The sequence below is a fragment of the Mobula hypostoma genome, chromosome 6, assembly GCF_963921235.1.
Source record: "Mobula hypostoma chromosome 6, sMobHyp1.1, whole genome shotgun sequence".
Taxonomy (NCBI): Eukaryota; Metazoa; Chordata; class Chondrichthyes; order Myliobatiformes; family Myliobatidae; genus Mobula; species Mobula hypostoma.
In genome coordinates, this window is record NC_086102.1 from 137,350,729 (window position 1) to 137,364,034 (window position 13,306).

A 13,306-nucleotide genomic window follows, 5' to 3' on the forward strand; every position below is an offset into this window, starting at 1 on the left:
CTGACAGTCTGACTGCATGCTACAAGGGGTGACTGATAAGTTCGTGGCCTAAGGTAGAAGGAGTCAATTTTAGAAAACCTAGCACATTTATTTTTCCTACATCTACACACTTAGTCCAGCAGTCATGGAGCATACGGATCCCTTCTTTGTAGAAGTCGGAGTCTTGGACCTCCCGAAGTGGTCCACTGCAGGGGTGATTGATAAGTGTGTGGTCTAAGGTAGAAGGAGATGAGTTATTAACTTCAAATTTTCTGCATTTTCACTCAAAGAGTTGAACTGCACGTGCATGTAACGAGAGCTGTATAACTCATCTCCTTCTACCTTAGACCACAAACCTATCAATCACCCTTGCTGTGGACCACCTGGAGGTCCAAGACGCTCTCGTTACATGCACATGCAGTTCAACTCTTTGAGTGATAATGCAGAAAGTTTGAAGTTAATAACTCATCTCCTTCTACCTTAGGCCACGAACTTATCAATCAACCCTGCTGTGGACCACTTCTACAAAGAAGGGATCCGTATGCTCCACGACCGCTGGACTAAGTGTCTACATGTAGGAGGGGACTATGTTGAAAAATTAATGTGCTAGGTTTTCTAAAATTGACTGCTTCTACTTAGGCCACGAACTTATCTTTGCTTTTTTACTATCCGTCTTATCCTAAGGCCCTTCATTCCAGTTCTCACCTCCCTGCCAAATCCTCCACAACAGCTTTAGCAAACCTGCCCGCGAGAATATTGGTCCCCCACGGGTTCACGTGCAACCCATCCCTTTTGTACAGATCGTACCTTCCCCGGAAGAGATCTCAGTGCTCCAAGAACCTGAATCCCTGCCCCCCCCACACCAGCTTCTCAGCCACGCATTTATCTGCCAAGTCATCCTGTTTCTACCCTCGCTAGCATGTGGCACAGGTAACAATCCAGAAATTACTATCCTGGAGGTTCTACATCTCAACTTTCTGCCTAGCCCTCTAAATTCTTTCTTCAGGACCTCTTTGCTTTTCCTTCCTATGTCATGGTACCAAAATATACCAAGTGGGAGGACGGCTCTCCCTCTGTCTCCAAAATGTTGTGGACACAATCTGAGATGTCCCTGACCATGGCACCTGGGAGGCAGCATACCATCTCACCATCTCACGTCCGCAGAATCTCATTTTCATCCAAGATCAATTTATCTATTACAAACTGCAGAGATCCCACCACTGAACCCTCTGGATCTCCAGTCAGAGTAACTTTCCTCTACCACTATGCCTCTGTCTTTGATGACTGAGCCAATTTTGGTGTCAATCTACCATCTCAGTGTGGATCCCATGTGACTTAATCTTGTGGATTATAATGAGGAACATTGCCAAATGTAAGGTCCGTGTAGACAACATTCATCACCCCACACTTGCTATTCAACTTCATCTTTACCTCAAACTGTAATCATATTTGTGAGACTGGACCTCCTCTGCAAAAAGCCATGCAGACTATTTCTACTAAGCTCATGTTTTTCCAAATGTAACTGTATCATGTCCCTGAGTTTCTTCTCCAATAATTTCACAACCGGTGATGTAAGACAATAATTTCCTAGTTTGTCCCTGTTGCCCTTCTTAATCAAAAATGTCTTTGGACATTCTGCAGTATTTAATTTTACATGGTATGTGTGTATCTTAGTCACTGTATGTCTTTGCATGTCTGTGTGTGTCTTGAGTGTGTACCTCTATCTGTGTATGATCTTGTCTATGTCTGTTTTGTGTGTGGTACGTGACTCAGTAACTCGCAAATCCAAACACCCCCATCCCCTCCCTCGCACAAAAAATAACAGATCACTCGAAATCCCAGCCCCCCAATCCACAACAAGAAAGAATGGGCGAGAACACATAAAACAACACAGAACTGAAAGAGGCCAATATGAACTGCAGTTAGCTTGAACTACAGTCCAATCCATAAATCACAGAATTTCGATAGCATTTCTGAGAGTATCAGGACCCAGCAGCCTCTCTGAGGAAAACAAAATGAACCAGCAACCTCTCCAAGAACCATTCATTCCCCTCTGCATTTGCCTCGATGCTTCAATCTGCCTCAACGCTTCAATCTACATCAATGCGTTAATCGGCAAGAAACGTAGTTGATCATGGCCCCTCGTCTCATCTCTCAACTTTTCCTTGTGGTAGCTCAAGCTTGCTTACATTTCTCTCCTGGAGTTTTCTTGGGGACAGCAGAGCATTAGCTCACTCAATCAAACTACAGACTGTAAGTCGCAGGCTCCAACAGTTTTCAAAAACAAAATTAAGATAAAAAGTAGATGTAGAAAAGCTGAAATGATTGACTATCTGGAAGATGTTGCCCAAGGAATCATTCATGGGTGCCACCTTGACTGGAAAATTCACTAGATAAACATAAACTATAAATGATATACAATTTTTACAAGGCAGAACACAAGTAGAACAAAAATTAAATAAAAATACATTTTAGTGCAAAATAATCAAAATAGTCATAGTGTGGCTAAACTGTGGTGATTTGGGTTATATTGGTTGTTTCAAGAATCAAACGGTTGAAGGAATGTAGCTGTTCTTGAACTTGGTGGTGTGGGACTGTAGCTTTCTGTATCTTCTGTGCAATGGCAGCTGCAAGAAGATGGCATGCTGAGAACAATGGGGATCTTTGATGATACATGCTGCCCTCCTGAGGCAGTGCCTCTTGTAGATATCACCAGTGGTGGGAAGGGATGTGCTTGAGATGAACTGGGTTAAATCCACTACTCCCTCCAGCTTCTTATGTTCCTGCAGAATTGAAATGCCATTCCAAACTATAATGCAACCAGTCAGGATACTTTCAACAGTTACAATCCAAACTTGCTTAACTGTGTGTGCTGTTTCTATCTTTTCTGGCTGCTGTGCTGTGTGCACTCAACAGTTCCTTGGCATCATACACTTATATTCCAGTCTAGCTGCTGCAATACTAAGAGATTTAACACAGTATTCATTACAGTGTCCCCTGGCCCTCAGTTTGTTTTTGGAGATTTGTTCAGTGGTATGCTCTATCCACAAAGAGCAAAAAAAAACTCAATATCTGTCATTTCTGCCTTGTTGATCGACATTCAGTCATCAACGAGAAAAGACAAGATATATTGTTGGCCATGTTAGTGCCAGGAACATGCTCACTAATACTCTACTTGGATTCTGCCAAGGTCACTGGGCTCCAAATATAAATGTAAAGTTGGTCCAAACAAGGATGCAAGAGCTGTATTCCAGAAGTGGGATGAGAGGAACAGCCTTGTTAACCCTGTGTACTTAAAAAGAAGCTGGAACAAAAGTAAATAGGAACAATGGTGAAAGTTATCCACCAGCTGGATTCATGCCTCGCACAATGAAAGTGGTTTTAGTTAATATAGATCATCAGGTCCCAGGACATCACTGGAGAGATTCCACGTTGCAGAATCCTTCACCAGCCATCTTCAATGTTTCATTAATGACCAGCCCTCCACCATATGGCCAGAAGTGGGGATGATCACTAATGACTGCAGATTGCAAATTACTGTACACAATTCTCAGATTTAGATGTACCTACCTCATGTAAATGGAAACATACAGTGAAATGCATCATTTTTGTTCAGAATCAACACATCGAAGGATGTGTTGGGGCAGCCCACAAGTGTTGCCACATAGCATGCACACCATGCTTGGCAGGACAGTACAGAACTCAACAAGCAGCAAAATAACAGCAAACCAATATCCTTTCCTCCTGCCACCTACTCATAGACAAAGAGAGTTCTGCAACTCCAGACAGGCCTCCAGCCTCCAGGTTACAACCACCAGGCTTTGATCTTTGGTATCAACACCCAGACTAGCCGATGGCAGGGCACCAAATTCCAGGCTCAAACACCAGGCTGGCCGACTGACTGGCCCTCATTCCTCCTTGTGCCTGCTGCTCACACAGACATCTGATCCTGGGACCAACTGACATGGGACAGCCCAACATCCATGGATGTCCTTTTTCACCCATCCACGTTGTTGGCCTTCAAGCATGGAGAAGAGGCCTATACTCCAAATGTCTTTCATCGCCCATCCACATCGGTAGACTTTGAATGCGAGAACGCAGAGCGGAGGCCTGAACTCGATATCCCTGTCCCTAAACCATAATCTGGACTCTAAGTCACCACATCCCTAACCTGATTTTGAACTTCCCTCTCTGTCCCCAAAACTACAAGCCAGCATTTTCTCAATATCCTAAATTAAGCATTCTTGGAATTCTATTAGGCAAATATATTTCTAATTTTGAGAATCTGCCTTCTTGTGAGAAGCTAGGGACGAAGTCATGGAGCTCCAAAGGGAAATATTTGTCATATTATTAACCATATAAGAGGTACTGGGAGACTGGAAGATTGGAAGATGGCTAATGTCAGAATCAGAGTTACATTTATTATCATTGTCTTATAAGTAGGTCTTAGAATCAAAATCTCAGATGGTGAGGTGCACAGGAGTAAGAGATCAGCTGGTTGGGCAGTGTCACAACAACCACACACCATATCAGTAAAATCAAGGAATTGATTGTGGATTTCAGGTAGATGTTTCCTACATACAACGATCCTTCGGGCGATATTTTCTGGATAGATCATGAAACCATATATTTCACTTCATTCATGTCTTTTGAGAGGGAAGAATGCCTTTTTATCACTTGTGAGATTGCTCTGCTGTGAAGAGGGAGAATGTTGCCCAGGTTTTCTACATTTTGGATGTGGACTTGGACTATGGACTCTTTTTCAGTCCTATGGTTTTTTTCTATTCTGTGTTTTTCGGCCAATCTTTCTTATTTTTTGTGTGGGGGGAGGGAATTTGGGGGTCAATGTGCATGTTCTGTTTTTGTTCATTTTTTTGTGCATGGAGGAGGGATTTGGGGTTGATGATCGTGCTGCTGTTATTTTCTTTCTTAGTTTCATGGCTATCTGGAGAAGAAGAATTTCAGAGTTGCATAGTTTGATAATAGATGTACCTTTGAACCTTTTAATGTGGACTTCAAGTAGGGAGGTCAGAAGAACATACACCAATCCACATTGAAGGTCAGTGAGGGAAAGGATGAGCAGCATGGGTGTCAGCATCACAGAGGATCTATTCTTGGACCAACGCTTTGATGCAAACACAAAGAAGGTGTGGCATATTAGACTCTGTAATCAATGAATGAATGTCTGACAGGTCAAATGATAAATTACCTCTTTCCATGATGGGTGAAGGTACAAGGAGAAACCCAAACTGTGTCTGTGGATAGGGGTAAACTGACTAAGGAAAAATGAAAATATTTTCTGTCTCTCTGTTTTAAAGGTTCCTACTGGAATTTGCTTTGTTCCATTTCAATGCTTGCCTGATGTTTTGTTGGATATCTAACTCTGTTGAGACCCAACAAGCCACTGACAACCTTGTGATTTGTGAAAATGATATTATTATTTTGGGAAAATGTACATTATTTGATATCCACTAATTGAGAGTATGGCAAGCCTATAAGTGAGGGAATGCTGTACACCTAGGGTGACTGGTCTCATATGGCTGTTTTTTCTGGGAAACAAGTAAAGTGCCAAATTGACTGTAATCTGCCTCTAGTAAGTTAACCAAGCTAAGAACCCATGGTATTACAGGAAAGTTACCCTAATATGGTTGGAGCATTGGCTGATTGGTAGGAGGCAGCGAATGGAAATAAAAGGATCCTTTTCTGGTTGGCTGCCAGTGACCAGTGGAGTTTTGCAGGGGTCGGTGTTGGGACCACTTCTTTTTATGCTGTGTATAAATTATTTAGATGGTGGAATAGATGGCTTTGTTGCCAAGTTTGCAGATGATATGAAGATTGGTGGAGGGGCAGATAGCATTGACGAAACAGGTAGGATGCAAAAGGACTTGGACAGATCAGGAGAATGGGCAAGAAAGTGTCAAATGAAATACAATGTTGGACAATGCATGGTCATGCACTTTGGTAGTAGAAATAAATGTGAGGACCATTTTCTAAACAGGGATAAAATCCAGGTAGAGGTACCTTGGAGTCTTTTGTTCAGAACACCCTGAAGGCTAACTTGCAGGTTGAGCCTGTGGTGAGGAAGGCAAGTGCCATGTTAGCATTCATTTCAAGAGGTCTAGAATACAAGAGCAAGGACGTGATGCTGAGGCTTTATAAGGCACTGGTGAGGCCTCACCTTGAGTATTGTGAACAGTTTTGGGCCCCTCATCTTAGAAAAGTTGTGCTGGCATTGGAGAGGGTCCAGAGGAGGTTCACAAGGACGATTCCGGGAATGAAAGGGTTATCATATGAGGAACATTTGATGGCTCTGGTGGGTCTGTTCTCGCTGGAATTCAGAAGGATGAGGGGGAAATATCATTGAAACCTTTCTAATGTTGAAAGGCCTAGACAGAGTAGATGTGGAAAAGATGTGGACAAGGGGGCATTTAAGGCAGAGATTGGTAGGTTCTTGATTGGACATGGCATCAAAAGTTATGGGGAGAAGGCCAGGAACTGGGGTTGAGGGGGAGGTAAAAAAAAGGATCAGCCATGATTAAATGGCGGAGTAGACTTGATGGGACAGATGGCCTAATTTTGCCCCCATGTCTTATGGTCTTATGGATTACAATAAAATCTTGATCATTTTGGTAAGTGGGCTGAGTAATAGCAGATGGGACTTATTGCACATAAATGCAACATGCTATATTTTGATCAGTTAAACCAAGTAAGGACTTGCACAGTAAATGATAGGGCCCTGTGGAGTGTTGTAGTTCAGACAGATAGCTTCTTGAAAATTATGCTATAAATAGATGGAGTGGTGAACAAGGTGCTTGGTAAGCGTGCCTTCGTTGGTCAGGGTAATGTTCAGGAGTCAGGATGTCAGGTTACAGCTGTACAACATATTGGTATGGTCACATTTGGTAAGGCACATGACCAAGGACTGAAAGTGGTAGCTATGGAGTTGGCAGGTGCACTCAAAAATCTAGTTTCTAGCTGAGGTTCATGAGAAAGAGCTAAAGTTTGGCTTAGCTAGGACTTTATTCCTAGGAGTCCAGATAGCTGAGGGATATATTCATAGTGGTTTATCAATTCATGCAGAGCATAGACAAGGTGGTTTGTATGTGAAGCAAGTTGCCAGAGGAAAAGTAGATCTGGATACAGTTAGTAATAGTAATGTGATCACTCAAGTTGAGTACGATGTTCTCCTAAGGGTTTGCATTTTGATGGGTCCTCAGGTGGCTGCCAAGGCCAATATAGAATACACTTAATCTGGTGCAACGTGGTCACGAGTAAGTGGTGGCTATGGTTTGCAGTTGGGTCTTTCGATTGTTCAGTTTTTTCTTTTTATAGCTGCTAGTTGTTCTGTGTGGCACAGCAGAGGTCACTGCCATGTAGCGGAGCTCCCTCTTTAACAGAATTTCTCCAGGTGTATCTATAGAGTGTAATGTCTTCCCAGTTTTTGTTGAATTTCTTCAGGTTGATTTTCATGTTATTGTTGAAGCATTTCCTTTGGCCACAAGGGGCTTGCTGATCTTCTTTCAACTAGGAGTAAAGGATCTGTTTGGGGAGACATGAGTTAGGCATCCGAATGACATGACCTGTCCCTCAGGACTGGTGCTGTTTTATTGTGCTGGAAATGCTGTTGGCCTCGTTCAGTACCCTGGAATTAGTACAACAGTCATTCCAGCAAATCCTCAAGATCTTTTGTAATGTACTTTGCTGGTATTGTTCCAGGGTTTTCAGGTGTTTATTGTAGGTGGTCCATGATTCAACTCTATACAGTAATCTAGGAAGGACCACTGCTCTACGGACCAAAAGTTTTGTTTGGACCTGTAGGCTGCTGTCTTCAAAGACTCAGGTGGTGGTTGATCTCCGAGTCATTGCCTGTTTTTGAGGAGAGAGTACAGCCAAGGTAGGGAAAGTGCTTTACATTTTCAATGGTGATATGGTCAACTTATACGGTGGACTGGATAAATGGGCTATGGGGCGGTGACTGATATAGGGCCTGTGTCTTTTTTATATTCAAAATAAGACCCAGCACTCTGTATGCCTTGGCAAGGGCCTTCAGGATACATTGGAGCTCTTCTTCAGAGTGTGCTATGGTGTCATTGTCATCTGCATACTATTAGTTTCATGATAGAGGTGGTGTTGACCTTGTTTATGGCCTTAAACTGGTTGAGGGTGAAAAGCCTACTGTCCATTCTATACATGGCTTGGGATTCCTTGTGGCAGGTCTTGAACCTGAGGTGAAGGATGGCAGGAATAAACATGGAAAATAGGATGGGTGCAATGATGCAGCCCTGTTTGACTCCTGTCCAGACAATGAAGAGTCTGATTCAATGCCGTAATTGCTGAGTACCGTACTTGACATGCCATCATGCAGTAGCGTCATTATTCATAAGTATGTGTCAGGCCAGTTATGTCTTAATAGAATATGCCAAGATCCTCGGAGAAGATAGTAACTGTCTCTTGGAATGAGGCATAAAGAGCCTTTGGCAGCTGTACACACGATGGAGCAGACCTATTTAGGATCCACTCTACTCACCCTATTCGGGGAAGGGACTGGAAAAGGTCCCCTTAAAATAGCCTGCCTCGAATCCTCCTGGCTGGATTACCACATCCAGAGGATCTCCATGTGTGGTCAGAAACAAAGGAACGTGATATATGGAGCCTGGAATATGCAGACTCTGATAGATAGTGCAACCAGTGATAGACCAGAGTGAAAAGCTGGGATCTTCACCAGAGAGCTGAGGAGATACCCGATTGACCTAGCTGCTCTTTCTGAAACCTGCCTGGCAGATGAAAGGCAACTGAAGGAAGAGAAGGGTGGTTACACATTGTTCTGGAAAGAGAAGGCAACTGACAAGTCCAGGATCCATGGTGTTGGGTTTGCAATAGAGAACCAGCTAGTCAGCGAAATCTTTGAACTTCCCGTGAGGAAATCAGTGAACACTCATGACATCCATTTGGTTCCTGACAACTACTAGATGGCTACCATCATGACTGCTTATGCATCCACTCTGGATGCACATGAGTATGACAAGGAGGCCTTCTGCACTTGCCTAGACGCAATACTGTCAAACATCTCCAAGGAGGATAAGATAATTCTTTTCTGGGACTTCAATGCCAGGGTCGGTCAGGACTTCAGCCTTTGGACAGATACCATAGAAAAGGAAGGCATTGGCAACATCAGCTCAACTGGAGTACTACTTGTCATCATAGGTGCTGAGAACAATTTTATCATCACAATCACTCTCTTCTGCCAGAAAAGCAAATTCAAAGCAACTTAGCAGCACCTGCAATCTAAACAGTGGCCCCTATCACGCAGTCTAACCACGTCATTGTCCGAGCTAGGCACCACTGTGATGTGAATATCACAAGGACCATGACTACCAACAGATGACTGCTAGACAGATCAACACCTGATCCGCTCCTCCATGTCCATCTGTCTCATGACAAAAAGGAGGCTTCAGATGAAGCAGACCAGGACAAGACTAAAACTTGAGAGTCTGCTTGAGACTGCCACCCAACAGCACCTTCAGGTGTCATTTGGGGAAACCTCCAATGGGAATTTCTAGAGGATATCAAAGAACACTCAGGTCTGCTTAAATCCATCATTCTCAATACCTGCAAAAGCATCATTGGGTACTTGGTGAACTGAGAAAGCTCTGGAAATCCAGAGACCTGCAGACTCTGGTAACATGAGTGGCTTCTTTAGTGCCACCAAAGCACTCTATGGTCGGAGTTACTGCTGATTAAACACCCTGCACTCAAAGGATGGGAAGAACTTATTAAAGAATCTGAAGGATATGTACAATTGATAGAGATAGCATTTTCAAGAACTTCTTAACCACCACAGCACAGCTGAACCAGAGATTACTAAGCAAATCCTACAGAGATCTGTGAGCAGCTCCAGAGGCATGGGGCACCTCTCAGTACGAAGGAGGCTTATATTCCATAGCCTGAAAAGCAACAAAGCCATTGGTCCTGATAGGATTGTTGCAGAGATCCTCAAGGAAGGCGGAGCAGCATTCCTGCATCACATATCCACCCTGCTCCTGAAGGTCTAGGAAAAGGAACAACTGCCCTCAGAGCTCAGGGATGAGCTAGTAGTGACCATTTTCAAGAAGGGAGACAAGACAGATGGTGGCAATTGCGGAAGCATCTCCCTCCTGTCAAAAGCAGGCCAAGTGCTTGCATGTATCCTTGTTAACCAATTCCTTCCACTATCTACAGAAGTACTCCTTGAATCACTGTGCAAGTTTCCTCACATCTAGAGGTACAGCAGACATGAACTTCACAGTCTGCCAATTACAGGAAAAATGCCATGAAAAAAGGCAACCCTTGTACTTGGCTTTCATAGATTTGACAAAGGCACTTGGTACAGAAGACTGCCAAGCTCTGTGGCATATACAACACAGAGCATATACAATTACAACATTTAAAAGACATTAGACAAATAGGAAAGGTTTAGAGTGATAGGGGCCAAACACAGGCAAAATAAACAAATAATAATAATGTGACCATAGGACCATAAGACCATAAGACATCGGATCAGAATTAAGCCATTTAGCCCATCAGGTCTGCTCCACCATTCAATCATGGCTGATCCTTTTTTTCTCCTCCTCAACCCCATTTCGCGGCCTTCTCCTCGTAACCTTCGATGCCATGTCCAATCAAGAACCTATCAATCTCGGCCTTAAATACACCCAGCTATGTGGCCTCCACAGCTGCATGTGGCAACAAATTCAACAAATTCACCACCCTTTGGCAAAAGCAATTTCTCCACATCTCTGTTTTGAATAGACGCCCCTCTATCCTGAGGCTGTGCCCTCTTGTCCCAGACTCTCCCACCATGGGAAACATCCTTTCCACATCTACTCTGTCTAGGCCTTTCAACATTCAAAAGGTTTCAATGAGATTCCCCCCTCATTCTTCTAAATTCTAGTGTGTATGGACCAGAGCCATCAAACGTTCCTTGTATGATAACCCTTTCATTCCTGGAATCATCCTTGTGAACCTCCTCTGGACCCTCTCCAATGTAGCACATCTCTTCTAAGATGAGGAGCCCAAAACAGTACACAATACTCAAGGCGAAGCCTCTCTAGTGTCTTATAAAACCTCAGCATGACATACCTGTTCTTGTATTCTAGACCTCCTAAAATGAATGCGAACATTGCATTTGCCTTCCTCACCACAGAATCAACCTGCAGGTTAACCTTTAGGTTGTTCTGCACAAGGACTCCCAAGTCCCTTTGCATCTCAGATTTTTGAATATTCTCCCCGTTTAGAAAATAGTTCACACATTTACTTCTACTATCAAAGTGCATGACCATGCATTTTCCAACATTACATTTCATTTGCCACTTTCTTGCCCAGTCCCCTAATCTAAGTCCTTCTGCATCCTACCTGCTTCCTCAACACTACCTGCCCCTTCACCAATCTTTGTAACATCTGCAAACTTGGCAACAAAGCCATCTACTTCATCATTTAAATCATTTATATACAGCATAAAAAGAAGTGGTCCCAACATTGAACCCTGCGGAACACCACTAATCGCTGGCAGCCAACCAGACAAGAATACTTTATTCCCACTCACTGCCTCCTTCCAATCAGCCAATGCTCTAACCATGTTAGTAACTTTCCTGCAATATCAAGCGCTCTTAAATTGGTAAGCAGCCTCATGTGTGGCACCTTGTCAAAGGCTTTCTGAAAGTCTAAATATACAACTTTCCCTTTATCTATCCTAATTGTAATCTCCTCAAAGAATTCCAACAGGTTCATCAGGCAGGATTTTCTCTTAAGGAAACCACGCTGATTTTGTCCTATCTTGTCCTGTGTCACCAAGTACTCCATAACCTCATCCTTAACAATTGACTCTAACATCTTCCCAACCACTGAGGTCAGGCTAACTGGTTCTTTAATTTCCTCTCTGCTGCCTTCCTCCTTTCTTAGAGTGAAGTGACATTTGCAATTTTCCAGTCCTCTGGCACCATGCCAGAGTCCAATGATTTTTGAAAAACCATTGCTAATGCCACTACAATCTCTACCGCAACCTCTTTCAGATCCCTAGGGGGGAGTTCGTCTGGTCTGGGTGACTTATATACTTCAGGCTTTTCAGCTTTTTCAGCTCCCTCTCCCTTGTAATAGTAACTGCACCCACTTCTCTTCCTTCACACACTACAACATCTGGCACACTGCTAGTGTTTTCCACAGTGAAGACTGATGCAAAATACTCATTTAGTTCATCTGCCATCTCCTTGTCCCCTGTTATTATTTCTCCTGCCTTGTTTTCTAGCAGTTCTATATCGACTGTCATCTCTCTTTTATTTTTTACAGACTTGAAAAAGCTTTTACTATCCACTTTGATATTATTTGCTAGTTTGCTTTCATATTTCATCTTTTCCCTTCTAATGATTTTTTTAGTTGCTCTCTGTAGGTTTATTAAAACTCCCAATCCTCTATCTTCCCACTATTTTTTGCTTTGTTGTATGCCCTCTCTTTTGTTTTAACATGAGCTTTAACCCCCCTTGTCAGCCACGGATGTACTATTTTGCTATTTGAGTATTCCTTCATTTTTAGAATACACATGTCCTGTACCTTCCTCATTTTTCCCAGAAATGCACACCATTACTGCTCTACTGACATCCCTGCCAGCAGCTCCGTCCAATTTACTTTGGCCAACTCCTCTCTCATACCACTGTAATTTCCTTTACTCTACTGAGATACTGCTACATCAGACTTCACTTTCTCTCAAGCAAATTTCAAGTTGAACTTAATCATATTGTGATCACTGGTTCCCAAGGGCTATTTTACCTTAAGTTCCCTAATCACCTCCAGTTCATTACGTAGCACCCAATCCAGTGTAGCTGATCCCCTCATATGCTCAACAACACTGTTCTAAAAAGCCATCTCTTCGGCATTCGACAAACTCACTCTCTTGAGATCAATTGACAACCTGATTTTCCCAATCGACCTACATGTTAAAATCTCCCATGACTATCATAACATTGCCCTTTTGACATGCCTTTTTTATTTCCTGTACTAATCTGTGGCCCACCTCCCAGACACAATTGAGAGGCCTGTATATAACTGCCATCAGGGGCCTTGTACCCTTGCTGTTTCTTAACTCAACCCACAAGGATTCAACATCTTCCAATCCTATGTCACATCTTTCTACTGATTTGATGCCATTCTTTACCAGTAGAGCCACACCACCCCCTCTGCCTGCCTTCCTATCCCTCCAATATAACGTGTAACCTTGGACATTCAGCTCCCAACTACAACCATCCTTCCGCCATGATTCAGTGATAGCCACAACATTATACCTGACAACCTGTAATAG